Below are 16,386 nucleotides of genomic sequence, written 5' to 3' on the forward strand. Positions count from 1 at the left end.
TAATAAGCAGAAGATTCAGAAAAGTGTTTTTGTTTTTTGTAACCTCCGTCTTAACTGCCTAAAAGAATTTAGATAAAAAACCTGTTTTCAGAATAGACTTAGAAGAGATCTCTGCAAAGAATATGGGCCAGGGGTAATGAGGCAAACTCTAAGCAGGATCTAAAAATCAGAGTCCACTTTGTGCCCCATTATCTCTGCATGGTGCAGCAAATATTGTTCATCAAACATTGGCTTTTCTAACCCCAGGTAAATTGCTTCTCTCCCCAAAAGTCCCATAACCATCTCTCCCAACATCTTTTGTCTTTAGCTTGCTAAGTCGCTTCAGTCGTGTCCGACTCTGTGTGACCCCATAGACGGAAGCCCATCAGGCTCCCCCGTCCCTGGGATTCTCCAGGCAAGAACACTGGAGTGGGTTGCCATAGGATGGTATTTAAAGTGAGGGCTTTGGCTATTTTGGTGAGTTACTCAGTTTTCCTGGGTCTCTCCCATGTAGATATATTATTAAACTTTTGTTTGATTTACTCCTGCTATTCTGTCTCATGTCAATTTAACTATTAAACCAGTCAGAAAAAACTTAGAGAAAGGAACATTTCTTTCTCTGAGATGTTTTCTTTTGGTCCTTCTGCTCTGCCACATTACCTTCTGTCTGATTCTGACTTCTCCTACTTCCTTTTTTATGAGAATCTTTGTGATTATATCAGGTCACCCAGGATAAAGCAAGACAATCTTTCCTTGCAAGATCCTTAACTTAATTCCATCTGCAAAGTTCCTTTTGCAATGTAAGGTAACATATTCACAGGTTCTGGTAGTACAAGGATATCTTTGGTGGTGGTGGTGGTTTAGTTACTAAGTCAGGTCTGACTTTTGTGACCCCATGGAGCCTGCCAGGCTCCTCTGTTCAAGGAATTTTCCAGGCAAGAATACTGGAGTGGGTTGACATTTCCTTCTTCAGGAAGGTAATGTTCCCGACCCAAGGATCAAACCCACATATCCTGCACTGCAAGTGGATTCTTTACCACTTGTGCCAACTGGGAAGACCTACATATACTCTTGCTTCCATGTTTAACTCCAGATAGTCTCCTTTTCGGAGAAGGCAATGGCAAGCCACTCCAGTACTATTGCCTAGAAAATCCCATGGATGGAGGAGCCTGGTTGGCTGTAGTCCGTGGGGTTGCTAAGGGTCGGACATGACTGAACGACTTCACTTTCACACATTGGAGAAGGAAATGGCAACCAACTCCAGTGTTCTTGCCTGGAGAATCCCAGGGACAGGGGAGCCTGGTGGGCTTCTGTCTATGAGGTCGCACAGAGTCGGACACGACTGAAGTGACTTAGCAGCAGTCTCCTTGTAGAGTCACAGTGAAAGATAGAAAATTTGCTTGGCTCCTGAGAATGTATGGGTGATGATTTTTATCAAAAAGAGAGGTATAGTACATGCCAAGGTGTCTTGAAGCAAAATTTTTTTCTTCTTAAACAGATTGAGAGTTAAACAAAAGCTCTGCTATACTTTTCACGTAGTCTGGGGTCTGTTATGCCTACTAAACATATAAATGATTAAAATGGCTATAAGTTGTCTTATGCAGATCATAACATAAGTATGTGCTCTATGTCTGCATTTCCATTGCTGCCCTCAAATAGGTTCATCAGTACCATCTTTCTAAATTCCATATATATATATGTACGTTAATATATTAGTTTTTCTCTTTCTGACTTACTTCACACTGTATAATAGGCTTCAGATTCATCCACCTTCTTATACAGTGGGAGAAGGAGAGAGTGGGACGCATTGAGAGAGTATCATTGAAACATATATATATTACCATATGTAAATTAGATCATTTCAGTTCAGTTGCTCAGTCTTGTCTGACTCTTTGTGACCCCATGGACTGCAGCATGCCAGGCTTCCCTGTCCATCACCAACTCCTGGAGCTTGCTCATACTCCCGTCCATCAAGTCAGTGATGCCATCCAACTATCTCATCCTCTGTCATCCCTTTTTTCCTGCCTTCAATCTTTCCCAGCATCAGGGTCCTTTCCAGTGAGTCAGTTCTTCGCATCAGGTGGACAAAGTGTAGGAGTTTCAGTTTCAGCATCAGTCCTTCCAATGATATCCAGTGGGAATTTGCAAACCAGATGCTCTGTGACAACCTAGAGGGGTGGGATGGGGTGGGAAATGGGAGGGAGTTTCAAGAATGAGGGGACATATGTATACCTATGGCTGATTAGTGTTGATGTATGGCAGAAACTGCTTCATTGACTATGCCAAAGCTTTTGACTGTGTGGATCACAATAAACTGTGGAAAATTCTGAAAGAGATGGGAATACCAGACCACCTGACCTGCCTCTTGAGAAACCTGTGTGCAGGTCAGGAAGCAACAGTTAGAACTGGACATGGAACAACAGACTGGTTCCAAATAGGAAAAGGAGTACATCAAGGTTATATATTGTCACCCTGCTTATTTAACTTATATGTGGAGTACATCATGAGGAACGCTGGGCTGGAAGAAGCACAAGCTAGGATCAAGATTGCCGGGAGAAATATCAATAACCTCAGATATGCAGATGACACCATCCTTATGGCAGAAAGTGAAGAGGAACTCAAAAGCCTCTTGATGAAAGTAAAAGAGGAGAGTGAAAAAGTTGGCTTGAAGCTCAACATTCAGAAAACAAAGATCATGGCATCTGGTCCCATCACTTCATGGGAAATAGATGGGGAAACAGTAGAAACAGTGTCAGACTTTATTTTGGGGGGCTCCAAAATCTCTGTGGATGCTGATTGCAGCCATGAAATTAAAAGACGCTTACTATTTGGAAGGAAAGTTATGAAAAACCTAGATAGCATATTAAAAAGCAGAGACATTACTTTGCCAACCAAGGTCCGTCTGGTCAAGGCTATGGTTTTTCCAGTGGTCATGTATGGATGTGACAGTTGGACTGTGAAGAAAGCTGATCGCCGAAGAATTGATGCTTTTGAACTGTGGTGTTGCAGAAGATTCTTGAGAGTCCCTTGGACTGCAAGGAGATCCAACCAGTCCATTCTAAAGGAGATCAATCCTGGGTGTTCACTGGAAGGACTGATGCTGAAGCTGAAACTCCAATACTTTGGCCACCTCATGCAAAGAGTTGACTCACTGGAAAAGACTCTGATGCTGGGAGGGATTGGGGGCAGGAGGAGACGGGGACGACAGAGAATGAGATGGCTGGATGGCATCACCAACTCGATGGACATGAGTTTGAGTGAACTCTGGGAGTTGGTGATGGACAGGGAGGCCTGGCGTGCTGTGATTCACGGGGTTGCAAAGAGTCGGACACGACTGAGCGACTGAACTGAACTGAACTGATGGCAGAAACCAACACAATATTGTAAAGCAATTATGCTCCAATTAAAAACAAGTAAATTTTTAAAAACTATAGGTATGTTAACTAGGAAAAATTTTCAGCAAAATTTCCTCTCTCCTGTTCCCTCTTAGATGAAAATCTTTGAACTCCAGCACGGTGTTGCTAAAGGTTCAACTTCCAGCACAGTTGACAAACCACTGGGTAGGAATTGGCTAATGAGAGCAGACTCTTAGGTAAGGATTCAAGAGCAAACATGCACTGGGGAGATGCAGGGAAATGTACAGAAACAGTGTTGAAATGGAAACACCACCAGTAAAGGGGCACAGTTAATAGAAGACCTTATAATAAATCAGTTTAATCTTCCATGGGTCAGTGTTCCACGTAAGAGACATGGACATACTAGTTCATCCAGTTTCTGGGTAGATTATAACACAGTTCACCCTGCTGCTAAGTAAATATGAAACTGAACTGATCTGGATCGGGGTTGGGTTTTGTTTGCAAAATAAATGCAATTACCATGGATTTTCAGAGTTTAGTGAAAATTTAGTGAGTAGTAAGCAAATTTACAATTAAAAAATCTATCAACATTTTGTTGTAGAGGAGGATGGATTGGAAGTTTGAAGTCAGCAGATGCAAACCATTATAATAGAATGGATAAATTACAAGGTCCTGCTGTATAGTACAGGGAACTGTGTTCAATATTCTGTGTTAAACTGTAACAAAAGAATTTTGGAAAAAATGTATATGTATGCATAACTGAATCACTTTGTTGTATAGCAGAACTTAACACATTATAAATTAAAAATAAATAAATAAAATTTAGAATATAAAAATAAAATTTTGTTTTGTGTTAGTCACAAAATTTGCTTTGAGATGATTTCTTTATTTTCAGAGGACTAGAGTGGAAACAAGGTTAGTAGATTATCTGTTGAATTATTTGACTAAATTTTACTTCCTTACTTTTGTGACCTAAATTTTATACACTTAATGACTCTCATTCTAACATTCTCATCTTTATTTTTCTACCTAAGTTCATGTGAGTATTCACTTTATCACCTCCTAGACATACTGGGAAATGTTAGACTTGTATTACCATCGCTCATGGTCTTCTGTTTGCATGGTGCTATAGGGAACCTGGAGAAGGCAATGGCAAGCCACTCCAGTACTCTTGCCTAGAAAATCCCATGGATGGAGGAGCCTGGTAGGCTGCAGTCCATGGGGTCGCTAGGGGTCGACACGACTGAGCAACTTTACTTTCACTTTTCCCTTTCACACATTGGAGAAGGAAATGGCGACCCACTCCAGTGTTCTTGCCTGGAGAATCCCAGGGACGGGGGAGCCTGGTGGGCTTCCGTCTATGGGGTCACACAGAGTCGGACACGACTGAAGTGACTCAGCAGCAGCAGCATAGGGAACCTACACACAATTTGTAGTTTAAATGCAAATCCTGGTGCAGACATGCTCAATTCAGAGATTAGACTCTTACTAGCTATATGACCTTGAGCACATTACTTAACTACTTAGAGTTTAGATTTTCTCACTTCATCTCTATGAAACTCTGTGCTCTCATGTATCAGATCACTTCTTGGTTCTCTGAAAACACCATTACTGTTTTGGCTCAGGGTCTTACAAATACTGTTCTCTCTAACTGGAACATCTTTCAGCTTCTCTCCACCTCCTCGCTTATTCAGCTGCTTAATTTTTACTTGTTATTCAGCTCGTAGTGTATAAATCACCTCCTGCAGGAGGCTCTTCCTGAGCCCTCCGAGTATTAAAGAGCTAATGAAGTGTTCTAAGGCCTATCGTTTTATTTTCACACTGGTTTGCTAGCGATAGGAACTGAGGAAAAGGGCAATCAACTGACTTCCCCAAGGTTACAAAGCCTGTTAAGGGCAGAGCGAAAACATCATGCCAGGAGCATCCTCTTCCTTTTCGTTCACTACATCTGCCTTAGTGAGGCCAGCTCCACCCTGGTTGCACTCAGATTCTGTGGTATGCTGAGACATAGAATCTCCAGAAAGAGTCCCTCTGTGTATTTCTGGGTCAGGTGCATTTCTTCCCCATGACATGGTAAGTCATCAGGTTCTCTAAGACATCCTGACTGCTACTCCTTGCCAGCTCCACCAGTTTCCCTTCACTGGATCATCAGGTGCTACGATCTTTACACTGACTGATGTCTATCTCCGCATTTTCTCCTTGCTGCCAATGTTAACAAGTAACCACTGTAATCTACTTAGCTCTCCCGAGATTTCAGATGCTCCTCTATTTTCCCATTTTGCTTTATGAACAATCCACTCTGTTGTCGAAACCAGGGACCCTGCTTTCACCACAGACTGACTCCTTTTGCTTTGCATCCAACTGGGCTCTCGTCCTGCCATTTTCATCCCCTTAACAACTCTCATGTGAAACTCCTTCTCTCCTTTCCTTATGAAATTGTCTTAATTATGCCTTTCATTGGCTTCCACTCAACCATTGACATAACTTCCTAAGTAGTCGCCCAGATTAGCCTCTCCAGTCAGTCTTATTCACTGCAAAGTGATTGTTCAAAAGAGCTCATCTTGTTTGGTCATCATTTTACTTGAAATCTTCAACAGCTGTTTAACACCTGTGGCCAGTATTACTGGACTTAGTTGTGTATTAATTTGCTCAGGCCACCATAACAAAGTACTATACCAGAGACTGTATGGCTTATACAGCAGAAATGTATTTTCTCAGAGTTCTGGAGGCCAGAAGTCCAAGATAAAAGGGTTCTTACAAGATAAAAGGTTTCCTCTGCAGCCTTTCTCCTTGGCTTGTAGTGGTCATCTTTTCCATGTATGTTCACATAGTCTTCTCTCTGTATCATCTGTGTCCTAATCTCCTTTTCTTACAAGAGCCCAGTCATAATAGATTAAGGCCCACCCTCAGTGAGCTTATTTTTGCTTTAATTGCCTTTTAAAATGACCTATTTCCAAATAAAGTCATATTCTGAGATAATGAGGATTAGGACTTCAACATCTGGATTTTATGAGGGACAAATTTAGCATATAAACAAGTGGCTTACTCATCTTATTCTTTCCAAAAATTCTTATTATTTGTACACATGATAAGCCTCAAAACTTACAAAACTCTATAGTTGGCTCAAGAACTGACTCAGTCTTCCTTGAGCCTTGCAAAATTTAATATCTCTCTAACAGAAAGAGATCCAAATTCCCTTATGATCATTCTATCATACTTACTCATTCTGCTGTTGATCATTCAGAATCTATAACTTGTACCACCAAGTAGGTAAACTGGTTAAACTTGTACCATTGAGTAGGTAAACAGGTTAAAACTTGTACTATTGAGTAGGTAAACTGGTTATATTTAGAATTGAAGAAAAACATATGTGTACATCATAAAAGTTCAAATGGTAAGAAAGGGTTGTACAGTTAATAAAAGACACCTGAAACTCTCCCTCTCGTTCAAGATCTTTGTTTCTCTTTCCCAGAAAATACTAGGATTATCAATTTTCTGTGTGTAGATGTCTTGGGCAAAATATTCTATAGCTAAATTAGCAGGTGTTTATGCATTGTGTCTGTTCATGTTTCTTTTTTTAAGGTAAACATGGGAGATACCATACATGCTGTTATGCACTTTGCTTGCTTTGTGTACAAGTATGTTTCAGTGACTGTTCAATTGCAGCAAGTATTTTAAAATGTTTCCCTAGAGGTAGAGAGATGTGAGGGCTTACTAGGTGGCACTAGCAGTAAAGAACCTGCCTGCCAATGCAGGAGACATAAGAGAGGGGGGTTTGATCCCTGGGTTTGAAAGATCTCCCAGAGGAGGGCATGGCAACCCACTCCAGTATTCTTGCCTGGAGAATTCCATGTCATACGGTTGCAAAGAGTCAAACACGACTGAAGTGACTTAATACACACTCAGAAAGATGTGTGCTATACTACTTTATTGTTGGAATGGATCATTATTAGTTCTATATAGATATAGTCAAGTTCTATATAATTCTATATGGATAGAGTCAAGGTTCTTCTCATCTTTTGCTTCTCTTGCTCTAATTACTGTATGTAATTTCTTTCCCTTGTCTAATTGCATTGCTTACATCCCAAATTCTGTTATATAATAATAGTGGTTCCAGACATCCTTGTTTCAAGTTCAGCCTTTCGATCTATTCCTTCTATTTTTCTACCATTGGGCATTATGTTGACTTTTGACTCCTATTATACATATAGGTTATTACTGTTGCTATTTTTAATATTTTAGAAATATCTATTGGGAGAATACTTTTCCACCCTTATCATTTCTTTTTAAATTGAATTAGTTCAATTTGCACAACATTCCTAGTCTCTCTCATCCCCTTTGATTCTGTTCAGTGTAGAAATATCTTACCTTATTTGGAAAAAATGAATCAGACATGGTCAATTCTCCCATTTTACTCTTGGAAGCAGACCCCTTGATGTGGATGAAATCTATCTGGTTCAGCATTTGCAGTGACTTCATGACTGCTTGTTTCTAGTATTCAATTGGCAGCATTTTTGACACTGTTTTTTTTAAGCTGTCTTCCAATGTTTCATTTTAATCAGTATTAAAAATTGTTTTTGATTCCATTTGCCATTCATTTGATTTTTTGCATATTTTTAGTGTTGAAATGGTTTCTTGAGCTCTTTAACTCCCCCAACAGTAAAAGTACAATCATATTGTAATAAGAGCTTTAAAAATCTAGAATAAGGAGTTAATCCATCTTTAGCAATAACTACAAGGAGATCCAACCAGTCCATTCTAAAGGAGATCAGTCCTGGGTGTTCATTGGAAGGACTGATGCTAAAGCTGAAACTGCAATACTTTGGCCACCTCATGCGACGAGTTGACTCACTGGAAAAGACTCTGATGCTGGGAGGGATTTGGGGGCAGGAGGAGAAGGAGACGACAGAGAATGAGATGGCTGGATGGCATCAATGACTCGATGGACGTGAGTTTGAGTGAACTCCGGGAGTTGGTGATGGACGGGGAGGCCTGGCGTGCTATGATTCATGGGGTTGCAGAGAGTCAGACACAACTGAGCGACTGAACTAAACTGACTGACTGACAGATAATTTTATCTATTGTCAGTTTATTAATATAGGCAGATGATATGTACCGAATAGTTATTAAATAAAAATCTTAAATCACTGTATTTGTATATTAATAAGTAAATGCAACACAGTGTTCGCCATTGTGTGCTTTAAGGCATAATTCCTAAATTTGCTTCTTTTGCACCATACCAGTTAAAAACCATTAATAAGGAACACCATGGGGATGTGCTTTACTCTCTTCTAATTTTAGAGGTTAACAGTTTTATATCCACTCAAATATGGTACCAGAAAGGTGTCTTATAGAACCAATTAATATATTACAATTATCTTTGTATACAAATAAGGATCAGTTCAGTTCAGTTCAGTCACTTAGTCATGTCCGACTCTTTGTGACCCCATGAATCACAGCACGCCAAGCTTCCCTGTCCATCACCAACTCCCGAAGTTCACTCAAACTCATGTCCATAGAGTTGGTGATGCCATCCAGCCATCTCATTCTCTGCCGTCCCCATCTCCTCCTACCCCCAATCCCTCCTAGCATTAGACTCTTTTCCAGTGAGTCAACTCATCACATGAGGTGGCCAAAGTATTGGAGTTTCAGCTTTAGCATCAGTCCTTCCAATGAACATCCAGGATTGATCTCCTTTAGAATGGACTGGTTGGATCTCCTTGCAGTCCAAGGGACTCTCAAGAGTCTTCTCCAACACCACAGTTCAAAAGCATCGATTCTTTGGCGATCAGCTTTCTTCACAGTCCAACTCTCACATCCATACATGACCATGGGAAAAACCATAGCCTTGACTTGATGGACCTTGGTTGGCAAAGTAATGTCTCTGCTTTTTAATATGCTATCTAGGCTGGTCATAACTTTCCTTCCAAGGAGTAAGCGTCTTTTAATTTCATGGCTGCAATCAGCATCTGAAGTGATTTTGGAGCCCAAAAAAATAAAGTCTGACACTGTTTCCACTATTTCCCCATCTATCATCTATTTCCCATGAAGTGATGGGACCAGATGCCATGATCTTTGTTTTCTGAATGTTGAGCTTCAAGCCAACCTTTTCACTCTCCTCTTTCACTTTCATCAAGAGGCTTTTGAGTTCCTCTTCACTTTCTGCCATAAGGGTAGTGTCATCTGCATATCTGAGGTTATTGATATTTCTCCCAGCAATCTTGATTCCAGATTGTGCTTCTTCCAGCCCAGCGTTCCTCATGATGTACTCTGCATAGAAGTTAAATAAGCAAGGTGACAATATACAACCTTGACGTACACATTTTCCTATTTGGAACCAGTCTGTTGTTCCATGTCCAGTTCTGACTGTTGCTTCCTGATCTGCATACAGGTTTCTCAAGAGGCAGGTCAGGTGGTCTGGGATTCCCATGTCTTTCAGAATGTTCCACAGTTTATTGTGATTGACACAGTCAAAGGCTTTGGCATAGTCAATGAAGCAGAAATAGATGTTTTTCTGAAACTCTCTTGCTTTCTCCATGATCCAGCAAATGTTGGCAATTTGATCTCTGGTGCCTCTGCCTTTTCTAAAACCTGCTTGAACATCTGTAGTTACTGGAAATAGGAATATGTAGGTTAAAGGTATTTCTGTTATAGCCAGACCAGGCTTATGTGTGAACCTCAACTTTAGAAACATTCTATTAGGTTGGTGCAAATGAAACTGTGATTTCGGACTGTGAATTTTAAATCATAACTAGGCTCAAACACATTTTTATTAATCAAAATAGGAACCATTACAATCAACACATTTTTGCCAATGAAAACAGTTTATTTATTCTTCTAGCATAAAAATACATGCTTTGAGATATGACAGATTCTTGAAAAACATTTTCTACATCCTGCTGGTTGTGGAAGCATTTTCCCTGCAAAAAGTTGTCCTGTTGGCTGTGCAATGTGTGGTCAGGCTTTGATGTGGAGAAGAATTGGGCCCTTTCTGTTGACCAAGACCAGCTGCATGCATTGTAGTTTTCAGTGCATCCCATCGATTTGCTGAGCGTACTTCTCAGACACAACGATCTTGCCAGGATTCAGAAAGCTGTTGTGGATCAAACTGGCAACAGACCACCAAACAGTGACCATGACCTTCTTTTGGTGCAAGCTTGGTATGGGGAAGTACTTTGGAACTTCTTCTTGGTCCAGTCATTGAGCTAGTCATTGAAGGCTGTGGTATAAAATCCACTTTTCATCACATGTCACAATCCAGTCAAGAAATGGTTCGTGGCTGTTGCATGGAATAAGAGAAGACACTTCAAAATGATGATTTTTTTTTTTTTTTTTTGCAGTCAGCTCATGAGGCACCCAGCTATCAAGTTTTTCACCATTCCAATTTGCTTCAAATGCCAAACAACCTTAGAATGGTCAATGTTGAGTTCCTCAGCAACTTCTTGTGTAACTCTAAGAGAATCAGTTTCAATGACAGAGAGCTCTCAATAGATTGTTGTCAACTTCCAATGGCCGGCCGCTGTGCTCCTCATCTTCAAGGCTCTTGTCTCCTTTGCAAAACTTGTTGAGCTACCACTCCACTGTAAATTTGTTAGCAGCCCCTGGGTCAAGTGTACTGTTGATGTTGCCAGTTATCACCACTGTTTATGACCCATTTTGAACTCAAATAAGAAAATTTCTTGAATTTGCCTTTTTGTCTAACATCATTTTCATAGTCTAAATATAAATATAAAATAAATATAAACTATAAATATAAAATAAACAGAAAGCAATGTAATTAGTAGAAAAACATGAAGTGAGAAATGTGCATTAATGTATAACATAACCACAGTTATTTAAGAATGTATTCCAATATCAAAAGGCAAATTTCAACAATGCAAAAACTGTAATTACTTTTGCACCAACCTAACAGTTCTGATTTTGAAAAAGTTAACCTCTCAGAGCCTCAGATTCTATACTTATAAAATGAGAAGGAAAACAGTAGTTCTGCTTAAACCCTTATAAAGCTGTTGTATATATTAAATTTTAAAAGTTAATACAAATAACACAGTACTTAACATACCTGGTGGAGAAGGAAATGGCAACCCACTCCAGTATTCTTGCCTAGAGAATCCTGTGGATGGAGGAGCCTGGTGGGCTGCTGTCCATAGGGTCCCACAGAGTCAGAGACAACTGAAGCGACTTAGCATGCATGCATGCATTGGAGAAGGAAATGGCAACCCACTCCAGTATTCTTGCCTGGAGAATCCCGGGGACAGAGGAGCCTGGTGGGCTGCCGTCTATGGGGTCGCACAGAGTTGGACACGACTGAAGCGACTTAGCAGCAGCAGCAGCAGAACATACCTGGAAGATATTAAGCTTTCAGTAAACATCAGTGGACACAATTTATTTTCATGTAATTGCTAACATTCACATTAACTCTGTCCCCTTTATCCCCTTCATCAGTTAAAATCTACATACAACTCATTCATGCCAAATGGATCTTAATAAAAGATACATAATTCCAACAAAGCTAAAAACTTACTGTTTATCATCCATTTTATTGTGCCCTCCACTTAATCATGAATACATTATTGGTATACGGCAAGGAAAAGCTGAATGGGAATGCATGTACAGTTTCTTTGGAAATACACCATATGCCCAATATGTTCAGTTAAGTTCAGTCACTCAGTCGTATCCGACTCTTTGTGACCCCATGAACCGCAGCACGCCAGGCCTCCCAGTCCATCACCAACTCCCAGAGTTTACCCAAACTCATGTCCGTTGAGTTGGTGATGCCATCCAGCCATCTCATTCTCTGTCGTCCCCTTCTCTTCCTGCCCTCAATCTTTCCCAGCATCAGGGTCTTTTCACAAGAGTCAGCTCTTCGCATTGAGGTGGCCAAAGTATTGGAGTTTCAGCTTCAACATCAGTCCTTCCAATGAACACCCAGGACTGATCTCCTTTAGGATGGACTGGTTGGATCTCCAACATGTAAATAAATTTAAAATCTGCTTCTCATCTGAGACTTTCCTGTTCTTAAATTATAATTCTTTTCCCTCTAACAAATTAAATGGAGATCATTTAGGATAAGGAAAAAGGATTTTGCCATCCACTGCCTGCCCCATTTCCAGTTGTAATGACTCACATTTCCTGCTTAAGAAAGTTAGAGCCACAAAAGGGCCATTTAATGTGACTACTAAATTCTATAACCATTATTGTAAATTTTAAAATTGATTATTGTTTAAGAGCATGTCATAGAACATAGTTAATGTAGTTATGAGTTTTCTATACTATGTAAAAAGATTCAATTTATACTTTATTTTTATGGTTAAGATAGCAAATAGTGGTTACATTTTAACTTTGTGTTATTTGTGGTTACAATCAAGTAAAATTAAGATGTACACTAAAATCTCTGGGACAATACACCTAAATTTTTATAGCATTTGTATTTGTAGACTGTGAGAATGGTGACAATAATACTTTTGATTCTTATTCTCTTCCTTGTTCTTTTCTCTCATTCAGATTTTCTGTAACTTTCAAGTTTTCTGTAATAAACATGTATAACTTTATAACCTTTGTTTTTTAAAAAAAATAATCTCAGGTTATGTTTAAGTGATCCACAACATCTAGATGACAGTCAAAATCAGGTCTACTATTTAAATACATGAAAGAAGTTTTATCTCTTTCACAAATAATATTTTTATTTCCTGTATTATTACAGTCAGAAAAGATTTTACCAAATCCTATTAAAATTTCTTATACATCTTATAAAAACTTTTCATATTCATTATTTTCTATGAATTTACATTCAGTACTTTTTAATAGGGTCTTCCCAGAAGGTGCTTGTGGCATAGAATCTGCTTGCCAATGCAGGAGATTTAAGAGATGCGGGTTCAATTCCCGAGTCGGGAAAATCCCTTTGAAGATGGCATGGCAACCCACTCCAGTATTTCTGCCCAGAGAATCCCACTGGCGGGCTATAGACCAGAGTCACTAAAATTAGTGCCAATCTTTTGTATTCATGAAATATTGGCTCCCTCTAGTGGCCAAATTAATTATGGAACATTGAATGTGAGAGGTGGATGGGAATATAGATATTGATAAGCCCACTCCAGTGTTCTTGCCTGGAGAATCCCAGGGACGGGGGAGCCTGGTGGGCTGCCATCTATGGGGTCGCACAGAGTCGGACACGACTGAAGCAACTTGGCAGCAGCAGCAGCAGCAAGCTCACTATGCTATAGATCTATCTAGTAGATCTATTGATCTATTCACATCTATCTACATATATCCATATATCTAAAATGCTTCTTATTGAGGAATGTGGATTACTTCTAAGGAGAATCAGCAAATGCTTAAGCCCTATATTTAATCAATTTCAACTGAAAAATTTACATACAATAAAATGTTCCCATTTTAAGTGTGTAATTTAATCAGTTTTGACAAATGAATAGACTGTGTACCATACCACAATCAAAATATAGAACATTTTTGTCACCTTCAAAAGTTCTTTTGTAATCTTTTGGAGTTAGCCACAGACAAATAGTAAAAAATAGAAACTGTGGAAACAGATATTATTGCCTTGTGTTAAACTTATGCATCTCTCACCATGAAATAATCATTATCTGTGGGTTTTCATAGACATCCTTTATAAGCTTGATGAATATCCCTCTATTTACAATTTTGTGCGAGTTTTAAAGTTTTCTTTCCTGGATGAATGTTGAATTCTGTCAAATATTTTTTCTACATCTATTGAGCTCATTACTGTTTTGCTTTGTTTTTTCAATCTGTTGCTATAGTAAATTGAATTGATTGGTTCTGAGTGTTGAACCAGATTTACATCCCCAGGATAAACCTCACTTGGTTATGATAGATTGCCTTTTTGTATACTGTTTTATTAAATTTGCTAGTGTATTTGAAAATTTCTGTTACTGTGCTGTTGAGGGATATTGGTCTGTAGTGTCTTTTCTTGTAATGTTTTGATACCAGGATACTAGTGGCCTTATAAATGAACTGGGAAGCTTCCACCGAAGACTAAAGATTCTTTGTCAGAAGACAATTAGTAACTTGATTTTTTCATGGAATATTCAATTTTTAAATTTCTTTTGGGGTCAATTTTTGATGATTTGTGTTTTTAAAGAAATTTGCCTATTTTATTTAGGTGGCCAAATATAAATGTAATTGAGCCCTATCTGCTGCTGCTGCTAAGTCACTTCAGTCGTGTCCAACTCTGTGAGACCCCTTAGACGGCAGCCCACCAGGCTCCCCCATCCCTGGGATTCTCTACAACCTAGTAAATTAGTCCTCTACAGTTTCATGAAAACTTAAAAGACATGAGACTCCTGAAGAGAGACAAGACATTTGTTACAGCAAATGTAGCTATCAAAAATGACCTATCCAAAAAGGAAATGAAGAAAATATTTCCATTAACAATAGCACCAAAAAGTATACAATACTTAAAAATAAACCCAACCAAGAAGGAATTTACACTGAATATTGCAGAATGTTGCTGAAGGGAATCAGAGGAGACATAAATGGATGGAAAGATATCATGTGTTCATGGATTGGAAGACTTATTATTGCCAAAATACCAACATTACTCATAGCAATCTGCAGAGTTAATGCAATATCTATCAAAGTCCCAATGCCATTTTTAGAAGAAACAGAAAAACCAATTCTAAAATTCATATGGACTCTACAAACCTTGCAATAGATGAGCAAATGATATCGACCAAAAAAGTAGTTGCTGGAGCATTAGCATCATTGTTCCATTTTTCCTGAGCCCCACATACCACAGGATGACGTGGAAGAACAGATGAAGCCTGCATGTGTAGTCGTCTGTTGTACCACAGACAGGTAACTCTGAGCTTAAGGATCTCATCACTTTAAGGCAAGCAGTAAGCAAGCATTCTCTTTGTACACAGGGAGTCATTACCTCATCACTCAGAATTACCAGCTGCATGAAAACTCATGAGAGATGGGGACCTGCCTGGTGGTCCAATGGCTAACACTCCATGATCCCAATTCAGGGAGCCTGAGTTTGTTAGCATGCTGCAACTAGAGCTGGTGCAGATAAATAAATAAATATTTTAAATAAATGAATACTAGTTTCTTTAAATATAAGAAAATATGTTTTAAAAAAGACTCCTGAGAAATGGCCCAGGTAAAAAGTGGTCAGGGTCTAGTCTTGACACTCAGCAAAACATATAGGAATGAGAATAGGAACGCATTGCTCCCTATAATGTTCTTTTCATATAATATAATATAATCTCACAATTTTTATGGAAATACAAAAAACCTCGAATAGCCAAAGCAATCTTGAGGAAGAAAAATGGAACTGGGGGAATTAACCTGCCGGACTTCAGGCTCTACTACAAAGCCACAGTCATCAAGACAGTATGGTACTGGCATAAAGACAGAAATATAGATCAATGGAACAAAATAGAAAGCCCAGAGATAAATCCACGCACCTATGGAGGCAAGAATATAAAATGGAGAAAAGACAGTCTCTTTAACAAGTGGTGCTGGGAAAACTGGTCAGCCACTTGTAAAAGAATGAAACTAGAACACTTCCTAACACCATACACCAAAATAAACTCAAAATGGATTAGAGAGCTAAATGTAAGACCAGAAACTATAAAACTCCTAGAGGAGAACATAGGCAAAACACTCTCCGACATAAATCACAGCAGGATCCTCCATGACCCACCTCCCAGAATATCGGAAATAAAAGCAAAAATAAACAAATGGGACCTAATTAAAATCAAAAGCTTCTGCACAGCAAAGAAAACTATAAATAAGGTGAAAAGACAGCCTTCAGAATGGGAGAAAACAATAGCAAATGAAGCAACTGATAAAGGATTAATCTCCAAAATATACAAGCAGCTCCTGCAGCTCAATTCCAGAAAAATAAATGACCCAATCAAAAAATGGGCCAAAGAACTAAACAGACATTTCTCCAAAGAAGACATAAACATGGCTAACAAACACATGAAAAAATGCTCAACATCCCTCATAATCAGAGAGATGCAAATCAAAACCACAATGAGATACCATTTCACACCAGTCAGAA

This window comes from Moschus berezovskii, chromosome 5 (genome assembly GCF_049115385.1).
Source record: "Moschus berezovskii isolate FMDL1 chromosome 5, NW_MosBer_1.0, whole genome shotgun sequence".
Taxonomy (NCBI): domain Eukaryota; kingdom Metazoa; phylum Chordata; class Mammalia; order Artiodactyla; family Moschidae; genus Moschus; species Moschus berezovskii.